This window comes from Anguilla rostrata, chromosome 6, assembly GCF_018555375.3.
Source record: "Anguilla rostrata isolate EN2019 chromosome 6, ASM1855537v3, whole genome shotgun sequence".
NCBI classification, from domain to species: domain Eukaryota; kingdom Metazoa; phylum Chordata; class Actinopteri; order Anguilliformes; family Anguillidae; genus Anguilla; species Anguilla rostrata.
In genome coordinates, this window is record NC_057938.1 from 30,617,984 (window position 1) to 30,630,672 (window position 12,689).

The 12,689-nt window shown below is 39.5% G+C and overlaps 1 protein-coding gene across 2 annotated transcripts in view; it reads right to left on the reverse strand.

The window, feature by feature from the left end:
- Positions 1-12,689, reverse strand: part of elp3 (elongator acetyltransferase complex subunit 3) — a 122,858-nt gene that overhangs the window by 81,073 nt on the left and 29,096 nt on the right. The gene's annotated exons all lie outside the window — the stretch shown is intronic.

Here is a 12,689-nt window from a genome sequence, read left to right on the forward strand (position 1 = left end):
AAAATGATTGGAAATGAATTTATTGATTTCTAATACCCACTTTTGATATTTCTATTCAATGCTTTGCTCATGTGCCACAATAATGTTATGTTTTTGAGTTGAAATATCTTAATTTGGGGGCTTTTCCAAGCAAATATTGATATATGCGATTAATTATGATTAATTCTATTCATTAATCAGCACATGATGTAATTCATTCGATTAAAAATTTTGATAGATTGACAGCCCAAATAAAAATACACTTGAGGAGAAAAAAGAAATCATGGTCTGAACAGGAAATGCATCAGGTTAGAGTCTAGAATAGTATTTCCTACCGTTATCCGCAGGCTGAATTGCACTTTTCATTTTTTGACAGCATGTAGGATCCTCTTTTGTTTGGGCTAAGAAGGCTTTTGTATCATCCCACTACAGATGATTCAGAATGCCGCTGCCCGACTCATCTACAACCTCCCCAAATTCTCCCACGTCACTCCTCTGCTGCTTCACTGGCTACCGGTCGCTGCCAGGATCCGATTCAAAGCCCTGACCCTTGCCTACACTGCCGCCAACAGGACAGCCCCCATCTACTTGCAGGACATGACTCAATTCTATGTGCCTGCTCGACCACTCCGCTCTGCGGCAGCAGGGCGTCTTGCAACCCCTCCCACCCACCCAAAGGGATCACAGAGCTTCTCCACCCTAGCTCCCCAGTGGTGGAATGAACTCCCCGTCCCTCTCCGAACCTCCCCCTCACTATCCATCTTCCGCCGTGGCCTGAAGACTCATCTCTTCAGACTATACCTAGAATAACCACCACCACGCTGTATATATTAAAAAAAAAAAAAAAAAAATCCTTTTCCTATCACTTGTTACATGTTGCCCCATCCCACTTCTTGGTAAATTGTATTCGTCCTAATACTGTAGCTTATTCTTCTGCCTAGTTTGGCTTTGCAGATGTTAGACCAGGATAGTGTTCATTGTTCTCGGCTAGAAATAGCTGTACAAAATAAGTAATTGTACCTTACTGAACCCATATCTCCAAGCCAGTTATTTACAGACAGAAGGTGACTGAATTTTAATTTCCCCTTATGTAGGCGGGTAAAGGGCCAGAGATGATAGCCTCCATGCATTTGAAGTCAACACATAAGTGACTTAAAATCATTTTTAAGAATCTCTGATAGCCGGAGGTCATTTGTACCGGCGTGAATGACAACGGCTCTAGGTCATGGTTTGCAGTACATTTGGTGCACAGGTATCTGGGAAAGGATTTGTTGAATCCATACAGACAAACATGTTGCAGTGCTGGCATTTCAGTAGCTTACCAATGTCCTAAACATCCAAGTAGGTGCTCATTTTGCAGAGGGAGATAATAAAATAATAAAAATAAAATTACATGATAAAAGAAGATAAGAATATTTGGATAGCAGCGTAAGTTATTTTATTAGCTAAAAAAATAAATAATAAATGAATAACTAGACAATTCCTGCATAAATTGTGAAGAGTGGTTGCTGCCAATGCAAACTCGACTTTGTGTTGAACAGAGTTAACAGTGCTAAGAAGCTGCTATATTGTTCTAGGTGGTTGCTAGGGTGTTGCTAGGAGGTTGCTATGGAGTTCAAGGTGGTTGCAAGGGTGTTGTAAGGTGGTTGCTATGGAGTTGAAGGCAGTTGCTAGGGTGATCCAGGTGGTTGTTAGGGTGTTGCTAGGTGGTTGCTATGGAGTTCTAAGCGGTTGCTAGGGTGTTGCTAGGTAGTTGCTATGGAGTTCTAGGCGGTTGCTAGGGTGTTCTAAGTGGTTGCTAGGTCTTTACCGAGTCCAATGAGGCGACCCATAATTCTCTATGACAAACGTTTCCAAAGTTATGAAATATTAAAGATCAGCCAATCAGGAAAATGCGTGGGACTAATCTTCACAAATGAACAAAGGACTCTCTACCAACTCCAATAGGCCTGAGAAGTCTGACGTAACGCAGAGCAAAAATATGGTTGAAAGGGAAATTTCTCTATGGAAAAAATATATGGATTTTCACATAACCGTCCCTGTCACTGTGATTTAAGCTGACACATTTCTCTCTTAACCACTTTGCGCAAGCCCTCTAGTGGTCGGCACGCCGGCGTGCGCAGATTACTGAACTCAGATATTCAGTGCTACGGCAACCAAAGTAGAAATGCGTTGTTTTAGTTTCATAAGTAGAGGATACACTACAACTATGCCAAATACGGAGTTTCGCAGCACCACCACTGTCGCTCTGGTCGTTCATTTAACACGCCCCCCTCCCTGCAGTCTCATCTACAACTACACCCCCCACCCATGACATAATGGACAATATTATCTATCTTGGCATTCATAAAAATATTCTTTCGCCACTAAAAATAGAGATGTCCCTTTTGAGACTGAGTGGTCATACATTGTCTTGGACAATCCCTTCGTGAAATATATGCGCATTTGTGATGCCTGGTTATCTTCCAAAATAGCTGTGGGTAATACCACACGTGTTGTTTACGGTGTTGTCGCCCTTGTTAGTACAGACTGGCTTGATTAACACTTCATTTATTTAGTAGGTGAGAGTATAAGCTTTCTAACGATGTATAACATGTCTAATTTTGCTTTTGGAATAGCGTTTTATAGGTCAGCGTAACCAGAAATTTTCTTATCATCGCATTCAATTACGCATTCACTCTGTGGTAGCAGTAAAACAAAGACACTGCTAACGAAACGTTGTCAACTATTTTTTCGAAATGTCTTGGAAAATACTATTATTATTGAGGACCTCAATAGCTGAGACCTGAGCATAGCTAAGCCATATGTTCGCTGACAGACCTAGCTGACATCGTTTTCTGGTGTAAGACAGGAGCGGATAGAACTATATCATTGATTTCCTGTCTCTGTCTCTATCTACAGAAAACAGATATGATTTCATCATTGCTATGTAAGTATTTGCTCAAAATACTTCGGTTATATATGTTATTTTTGAAACTGAGTGTCTTTAAATAGGTTAGTGGTATTATATAATGTGGATATTTCACATTTTACATTGTAATGTAAGCGTTAGTTAGTAGTGTAATAGTTTTTGTGAAGCATGCAACAATGACGACGTGAGAGTTGGAGCATTGCCAAAACGTGGTGGACAGTTGAAAATTGTTCTCATGTGGTCCCATCCCTATACAAGAAAACATACGAGAGTACAGAGTATAGTATACTCTACCACATTGTGTGACAATATTTTTACATCATTTTTTAACCTGATAGCAATGTTCCATCTTAAAACTTCATAAGGGGCTCATTTATATGCTTTATAATGGACAAAAAGCATTTTATTCATTTTGGGAGAGATTTTGGATATGCTTCTGGACCCCTAGATATTTTAGACCAATGTACTGATGGAAAGCGTGTAATTCCCACTTGAAAATGATGCAACAGTGAGTTTCTTGAGACAAAACAGTTGATTTGCAGTGAAATACGTGGATGTTATGATTTACAGCAATGCATAATTTAGACATTTTGAGTAGATTTGGAGACGCTGGGTACACTGCTTAGGTTTTGCTTCATAGATCTTTAATAGTTCTACATATCCACCCTTAGATTTTATGAACTTGTGGTCAAGAAGTCTTTGATCCAGAACATGTACAGTTTAACCTGCTGTATATATGCAATCTCTCAGCATTTCATTGCAAACTTAAAAAGTGCACATTTATTTTAGATTTTTTGTCAAAACAATTGCATTTGTGGAACTTCATTTCTTCCAAATTTATGAATATGAACTAATCTGCATTAGTATTGTAAATTGTACAAATGTCCTGCTTCATTTAAGCCATTTTTCAAGTCTCTGTGGTGTTCACATCTGGAGTTATAAGGCTTTAAATATGGTACCCCCTAAATGGGCAAGGATTGGCAAGGTTTGGCATGTGCGTTAAGGGTTAAATGGCACTGGATCCGCTGAATTCCGATGTCGTTTTTTAACCGAAACAATTATTTTGCTAACAAAAAGCGAACACTACTGCGCATGTTATTTACGTCACACCTCTTGCAGTTCTCTGGCAACACTTGTGAAGGGCAAGTAGCCTAGTTATATTAGGATGTTTACAACGATATATATACAACTGTAAAAAATATAAAAATGTATAATTTACTACACTAACGGGAAACAACGGGAAGAAAATGGTTTTCGAGCGTGTATCGAAACAGCTCTGTGTGTGATGTTGTAATTGTGCGACGGGTCATCTCGGGTGGCTAACCACTTAGCCGTTAGCATTTAGCTTTTTAAAATGACAGAATTTTTTTTAGATTATAAAAACTGGGTAAAAAGCATTATTTTTTCATATACAAAAAAACATCCAAATGCCATAATTTATTTTAACCTCTTAAGGCATAAGCCAAATTTTGCCAATCCTTGCCCATTTAGGGGGTACCCTATTTAAAGCTATATAACTCCAGACGTGAACACCACAGAGACTTGAAAAATGGCTTAAATGAAGCAAGACATTTGTACAATTTACAATACTAACACAGATTAGTTTATATTCATAATTTTGGAAGAAATAAAGTGCCACAAATGCAATTGTCCAAAATAAATTTGCACTTTTTAAGTTCGCAATGAAATACTGTGAGATTGAATATATGCAGGAGGTTAAACTATACATGTGCTAGGTCAAAAACTTCTTGACCACAAGTTCATAAAATCTAAGGGTGGATATGTAGAACTACTATAGATGTATGAAGCAAAAACTAAGCAGTGTACCCAGCATCTCCAAATCTATCCAAAATGTCTAAATTATGCATTGCTGTAAATCATAACATATCCATGTATTTCACTACAAATCAACTGTTTTGATTCAAGAAAATCACTGTTGCATAATTTTCAAATGGGAATTACAAGCTTTCAGTCAGTACAGTGGTCTAAAATAGCTAGGTGTCCAGAAACATATCCAAAATCTCTCCAAAATTGAATAAAATTTTTTTTGTCCATTATAAAGCATATAAATGAGCCCCATGAGGGTTTAAGATGAAACATTGCTATCAGATTAAAAAAATAATGCAAAAACATTGTCACACAATGCGGCACAGTACCTAAATGTGTAATAATTAACTTGTGTGTATTTCTATACTCTGTACTCTCGTATGTTTTCTTGTATGGGGATGAGACAACATGAAAACAATTTTCACCCGTCCACCACGTTTTGGCAATGTTCCAGCTCTGACGTCATCACTGTTGCATGCTTCACAAAAACTATTACACTTCCGTCTAACGCTTACATTACAGTGTGAAATATTTACATTATATAACACCACTAACCTATTTAAAGATACTCAATTTAAAAAATAACGTATATAACCGAAATATTTTGAACGGTAATACTTACATAGCAATGATGAAATCTCCTCTATGTTCAGTAGATAGAGACAGAGACAGTATCAATTATATTGTTCTATTCGCTTCTGTTTTGCTCCAGAAAACGATGTCAGCTAGGTCTATCAGCAAACATATGGCTTAGCTATGTTCAGAAGTCCTCAATAATAATAGTATTTTCCAAGAAATTACGAAATATCCTTGAACACGTTTCGTTAGGTGCATCGTATTTGTCTGCTAACAGGGTGAATGCGTAAGTGAATATGATGCTAAGAATATTTTCTGTTACGCTGACCTATAAAACGCTATTCCAAAAGCAGAATTAGACATGTTATACATCGTTAGAAAGCTTATACTCTCGCCTACTGAATAAATGAATTGTCAATCAAGTCAGACTGTACTAAAAAGGGCGACGACGCCGTAAACAACAGGTGTGGTGTTACGCACAGCTATTTTGGAAGATACCCAGGCGTCACAGATGGATTGTCCAAGACAATATATGACCACGCAATCTCAAAAGGGACATCTCTACACGTAAAACCAACAGCTTTTATATTTATTCAATATTTAGTCCCAGATATTGACTGTAAAATGACATGGTATCCTTTTTAAAAACTTTTTCTCGTTTATTTCGTTATTCAGTGAGCAGCGTTTTCACTGCTGTATAGGCATATCTTAGGGCTATTGTCGGGTTTATCTTGTTGCTATGACGGAATACGATTTTTTAGTGGTGAAAGAATATTTTTATTAATGCCAGGATAGACAATATTGTCCATTATGTCAAGGGTGGGGGGTGTAGTTGCAGATGAGACTGCAGGGAGGGGGTGTTTGTTAAAGGAACGACCGGAGCGACAATGGTGGGGCTGCGAAACTCCGTTTTCGGCATAGTTGTCATGTATCGTCTACTAATGAAACTGAAACAACGCATTTCTGTTTTCATCTCACACGTTGGTTGCAGTAGCACCGAATGTTTGACTTTAGTAATCTAGGCACGCGGGCGTGCCCACCACTAGGGGCTGTGCGCTAAGAGGTTAAAGCAATTCGGAAATCTCCATTCATTTGTCCCATAGGGGCATATTTTTTGAAGTCTCGAAAATGTTAACGAACCCGAAGGGAATGACGACACGACTTCTGAGGCCTATGAGGCATCCCACAATTAGTGGGCAATTTTGCCCCATGGAGATGAATGGCGGAACGTTGAAATCCAGAGAGAGACCAGAGTATAGCTGATAGAAGTCAGAGCACTGTGACATCACAAGGGCAAGAAGCCACCATTGTGACATCACAAGGGTGAACATTCCGCCATTCATTCTCTATGGGAAAAATTGCCCAAAAAATAATAATATGTGCAATAATAGTAGTGTGACTGCCAAAGGCAACCACACTAATAAAAATATGTGCAATAATAGTAGTGTGATTGCCAAAGGCAACCACACTAATAATAATAATAATATTAACTAGACAATTCCTGCAGAAATTGTGAAGTGTGGTTGCCGCCAATGCAAAGTCGACTTTCTGCTGAACAGAGTGAACAGCGGTAGGTAGATGCTATGATGTTTGAGGCAGTTGCTAGGGTGTTGCTAGGTTGTTGCTATGGTGTTCCAGGTGGTTGCTATGGTGTTGCTAGGTGGTTGCTATGGAGTTATAGGCGGTTGCTAGGGTGTTGCTAGGCATTTGCTATGGTGTTCCAGGTGGTCGCTAGTGTGTTTGTTAGGTGGTTGCTATGGAGTTCTAGGTGGTTGCTAGGGTGTTGTTAGGGGGTAGCTAGGGTATTCTAAGTGGTTGCTAGGATGTTGCTAGGTGGTTGCTATGGAGCTCTAGGTGGTTACTATGGTGTTGCTAGGTGGTTGCTATGGAGTTATAGACGGTTGCTAGGGTGTTGCTAGGCATTTGCTATGGAGTTATAGGCGGTTGCTAGGGTGTTGCTAGGCAGTTGTTATGGTGTTCCAGGTGGTTGCTAGGGTGTTGCTAGGTGGGTGGTAGGGTATTCTAGGTGGTTGCTAGGGTGTTGCTAGGTGGATGCTATGGAGCTCTAGGTGGTTACTATGGTGTTGCTAGGTGGTTGCTATGGAGTTATAGGCGGTTGCTAGGGTGTTGCTAGGGTATTCTAGCTGGTTGCTAGGATGTTGCTAGGTGGTTGCTATGGAGTTATAGGCGGTTGCTAGGGTGTTGCTAGGCAGTTGTTATGGCATTCCAGGTTGTTGCTAGGGTGTTGCTAGGTGGTTGTTATGGTGTTCCAGGTTGTTGCTAGGGTGTTGCTAGGTGGTTGCTATGGAGTTCTAGGTGGTTGTTACGGTGTTGCTAGGTGGTTGCTATGGAGTTATAGCCGGTTGCTATGGAGTTCTAGGCAGTTGCTATGGTGTTACAGGTGGTTGCTAGTGTGTTGTTAGGTTTTTGCTATGGAGTTCTAGGCGGTTGCTAGGGTGTTGCTAGGTCATTACAGGTGGTTGCTAGGATGTTGCTAGGGGGTTGCTATGGAGTTCTAGGCGGTTGCTAGGTCTTTACTGAGTCCAATGACGCGACCCATAGTTTTTTATGACAAACGGTTAAAAAGTTATGAAATATCAAACATTGGCCAATCAGGAAGGGAGGCAAGGCTGATCTCCACCAATGGACAAAGGACTCTCTAAATTGTGACATCACAAGGGTGAACATTCCACCATTCATTCTCTATGGGAAAAATTTCCCAAAAAAAGTCAAATTTCTCAAACACCATCCACCCAAACTTTCCACAAATAGCACACCATTCCCGATCAAGCCGCTCGATTTGACATCTTGCACGTCTATGTGGTGCGAAAACTCTGGGAGGAGTAGCAGTCCAAAAAATGGGTGAAAAGATAGAATAATAATAACTAGACAATTCCTGCAGAAATTGTGAAGTGTGGTTGCCGCCAACGCAAAGTCGACTTTGTGCTGAACGGAGTGAACAGTTTCTGTAGTATAAGCAGAGACAGAGTATGGTATACATGCTATAACATCACGGCAACGAGTTTATTTGCAACACACATATTCAGAGCTAAATTAACCCTTCATCAATACTTGAGATCAGTGTTTTACTCACGGTATGTTGTGACCAGTGACGGCGAATCATAAAGCTAGCTGGCCACTTCAGAGGGTCTTGGCAAAACCCTATATCTACACTGCGCGACCGCACCATTTAAAAAAGCAAGACTGGGCTAGGGAGATTCATTTGATTGATTTATGGTTTTACATTAAGTTCAGCTCATTTGTACCATTCAACTAAAAACATTTAACTGGGCTGCAATTCAAAGTTTAATCTGTTACCTTAGATACCAACTCATAGACAGAGGATAGCCTATTACGTGTTAGCCGACCCAAATTTCTAAGAAAGAAAATGAGGCGAGAAATATGTGTTAAAATAGTTGCATACAGCTTCTGTGAATAAGCATCGGCTGGTAGCCAGTACTAGTAACTTCTGTTATAACGAGGGGTGCATGAACAAGCAAGCGGAGTTGTGTACTGTAGCAAACGCGTTGGGGTGAGAAAGCGCTGCTTTCACTCACTGAATGCAGTTATAAAGAGACCAAAGTTTCCAACTCGCTGGAATATAAAATGGTATTACAAAAGTCAAAATTGACATATTATACATTGTTAGAAAGCTTATTCTGTCACCTATTAGATCGACGATGTGTAGATCAAGCCAGTTTGTACTACAAAGTTAGAGAACACCCAAAGCAATATGTGTGGTATTACAAGCTGACGTCTTTTTCTGGAGTAACACCGGACCAGAAGCTGCTGCACACGTGTTGTTGAAGGCGTTGTTGCACTTTTTAGGACAGTCTGGCTTGTTTGAGAACTCGTTTATTCAGTAGGTGAGAGCATAAGCTTTCTAACCAGGTATAACAGCACGTCTAATTTTGGTTTTGGAATATCGTTTTTTTAGGTCAGCCCAAAGTTTTTTCGTCATCGCATTGAACACATTCACTCCGTTAGCACTAGCATTCAAAGACGCTGGACCTGACGAAACGTCGTCAACAAATTTGCATAATATCTTGTGAAATACTATTATTATTGAGGACGTCTGGGTATGCCATATGTTTGTTGATATACCTAGTTGACAGCGTTTTCATTTGTAATTTTGCATTTGGAATACCGTTTTATCGAGTTCACTTCCGCATTCAGCTATATCGTTTCTGGTGGCTAAGTTGCCAGGAAACCTCGTTTGAACAACACAATCCGTGCATGTACGTCTTCGTCAAGGTCTTATCTAAATTGTGGTATAAAGCATTTGAGCCATATGTTTGTTGATATACCTAGCTGACAGCGTTTTCATTTGTAATTTTTCATTTGGAATACCGTTTTATCGCGTTCACTTCCGCATTCAGCTATATCCTATCCTGGCTGGTGAGACCGTAGAGCGGACCGCATCACGTGTGCAAAGCCGACCAATGCTGTAACTTCATAATTCACATTTTTATGACGTCAGACTGCCCATTCATTTTCAATGGGAAAAAATGGCCAAAAAAAGTCATATTTCTCAAAAACCGTGCGGCGAAACTTTCCAAAGTTTTCAAAGTAATAGCAATCGATTCCCAAAGAAGCCGGTCAATTTGACATATGGCACGTGTATGTGGTGCGAAAACTCTGGGAGGAGTAGCGGTCCAAAAAATGGGTGGAATAATAATAAATAAATAATATGTGCGATAATAATAGTGTGATTGCCTAAGGCAACCACACTAAATATGTGGGATAATAGTAGTGTGATTGCCTAAGGCAACCACACTAATAATAAATAATATGTGCAATAATAATAGTGTGTTTGCCTAAGGCAACCACACTAATAATATGTGCAATAATAGTAGTGTGATTGCCTAAGGCAACCACACTAATAATAATATGTGAGATAATAGCAGTGTGATTGCCAAAGGCAACCACACTAATAATATGTCAGATAATAGTAGAGTGATTGCCTAAGGCAACCACACTAATAATAATATGTGAGATAATAGCAGTGTGATTTCCAAAGGCAACCACACTAATAACATGTCAGATAATAGTAGAGTGATTGCCAAAGGCAACCACACTAAATACGTGAGATAATAGTAGTGTGATTTCCAAAGGCAACCACAGTAATAATAATATGTGCAATAATAGTACTGTGATTGCAAAAGGCAACCACAGTAATAATAATATGTGCAATAATAGTACTGTGATTGCCAAAGGCAACCACACTAATAATATGTGAGATAACAGTAATGTGATTGCCAAAGGCAACCACACTAATAATAATAATATGTGAGATAGTAGTGTGATTGCCAAAGGCAACCAAACTAATAAATAAATAAAATAAAATAATACAATAGCAAAACAATGTAGGACTAAAAGGCAAATAAAAGATTAGCAGATGCTCGGTAAAGGATTCGTAAAATAAATGTAGCCGAATAGGCTTTTACCTACTGAACTAGTTCAGTAACTGTTTGATCATTCACAGCAACTATTTTATCGTTCACAGAGTCCAATCACTAATCAAGCTGATGTTCAGCTACAGTATATAATCATGATGGCTTTGTAAAGACAACTGCACAGTGTTTAACGTGGGCTAAATGATAGCCACAGTCTTTTTCTACTGGATTTGTTAACATAGCCTCCCAGTGTTGTAGATGTAATTTGTAGGCTACACATAAGCTGAACGAGCTTTGGTCTGAAAGGTTCAAATGAACCCCAAGACTACAACAAAGGAACTGGTGAAGGAGATTACACCATTAAGAGTATCCTATATTGCAATGGCCTGAAAGGCTGTCGTGCAAGGAAGAAGTCCCTACTCCAAGAGAGGTATAAATCAGCCAGAATGAAGTGTGCAGGTGTGCAGGATGAACACCTAGCCTTTTGGAGGAGTGTTCTCTGATCAGATTAAACAAAAACTGAACTGACTGTTTGGCCATAATGATCAGCACTATGTATTGATGAAAAAGGCTGAGGCTTTTTTTGAGACCACCATCCCAAACTGTGAAGCATGGGGGTGGCAGCATCATGTTGTGGGGCTGTTTTTGCTGGAAAAGGGACTGGTGCACTTCAGAAAATAGATGGCATCATGAGGAGCAAGGTCTATCTAGAAATATTGAAGCAACACCTCAAGACTTTGGCTAGAAAGTTGGTCGCAACTGGGGCTTCCAGCCGGCTTAAAGACAACAAAGTGAAAGTATTGGAGTGGCCATCACAAAGCCCTGACCTGAATCCCATAGAAAATTTGTGTACTGAACTGAAAAAGAATGTCCGAGCAAGGAGGCCCACAAACTTGTCTGAGTTATAACAGTTCTGTCAGGAGGAATAGGCAAAAATTCCAGCAAAGTATTGTGAGAAGCTTGTGGAAGTCTACCCCAAGCGTTTGATTCAAGTTAAGCAATTAAAAGGAAATGCCACCAAATACTAACGAAGTGTATGTAAACTTTTGACTGACTGAAAATATAGTATATAGTACATAAAAGCTTAAATAAATCTGTCTCTTATCTATTATTTTGAAATGACCTCTCATGGAAATAAAGTAGATTCCCCAATTGACTTAACCAGGGCTTAAATCAAGGAAAATGTCTGTGCCTGAAATTCGGGGGTTAGGAGAAATAATGGAGGGAAGGGGGTTCACGAAATTAAGAAATGAATTAATTGAAAATGAACATGTTTATTACCACAAATAACAAACAATAACAAATTGTGCAAAACAAACAAAAAGATAAAGTGCACTGTCCACCAGTTTCCTCTATCCAAGCCCATCTCCATTTATTTTTGACATATCTGGCAACTACGGTAACGGTTGCGTTTTCACCAGGTTTAATAAATTTCGTTTCCATTCTTCACCATTCTTGTGCGCATGATGTTGATGACGACTGGACGTGATTGGATACCTAGGCTACTGTTATACGCTCAAAACTAACAAAATATACGCACACAAACGGAAGATATTAGAGATACTTTGGTGGTATAAGATGCTAAAAACATAGCCTAAGCCTAGCGAGCTGTAGGCTACAAGCCAGATGGATGACGGCTGTGGCACATATCGCGACCCGTTTCAGAAAGACAAGAACACCAAATCTAATCGTTTCTAAATGTGAATCCTCACGTTAACTTCAAAGGTCCAAATGGCAGAAAAATAAATTATCTACACATCCTTTCCTCAATCGGAAACCGTAGTCTGGTAATTGTATCCAAGTCCAAGCACAACTTTCAAAGCCATAAAGAATATCCAATACGCCTATCTTTCAAACTTTTCAACGCTCTTTCCTCCGTTGGTCTCTAAACAGCATATGCGGCATAGGACTACTGTTTCCAAACGATTACCAAATTAGTCCAAAAGATGGCGACGATGAAATGAAAACAAAACGAATAGCATATTCATACTGCAGTGCTT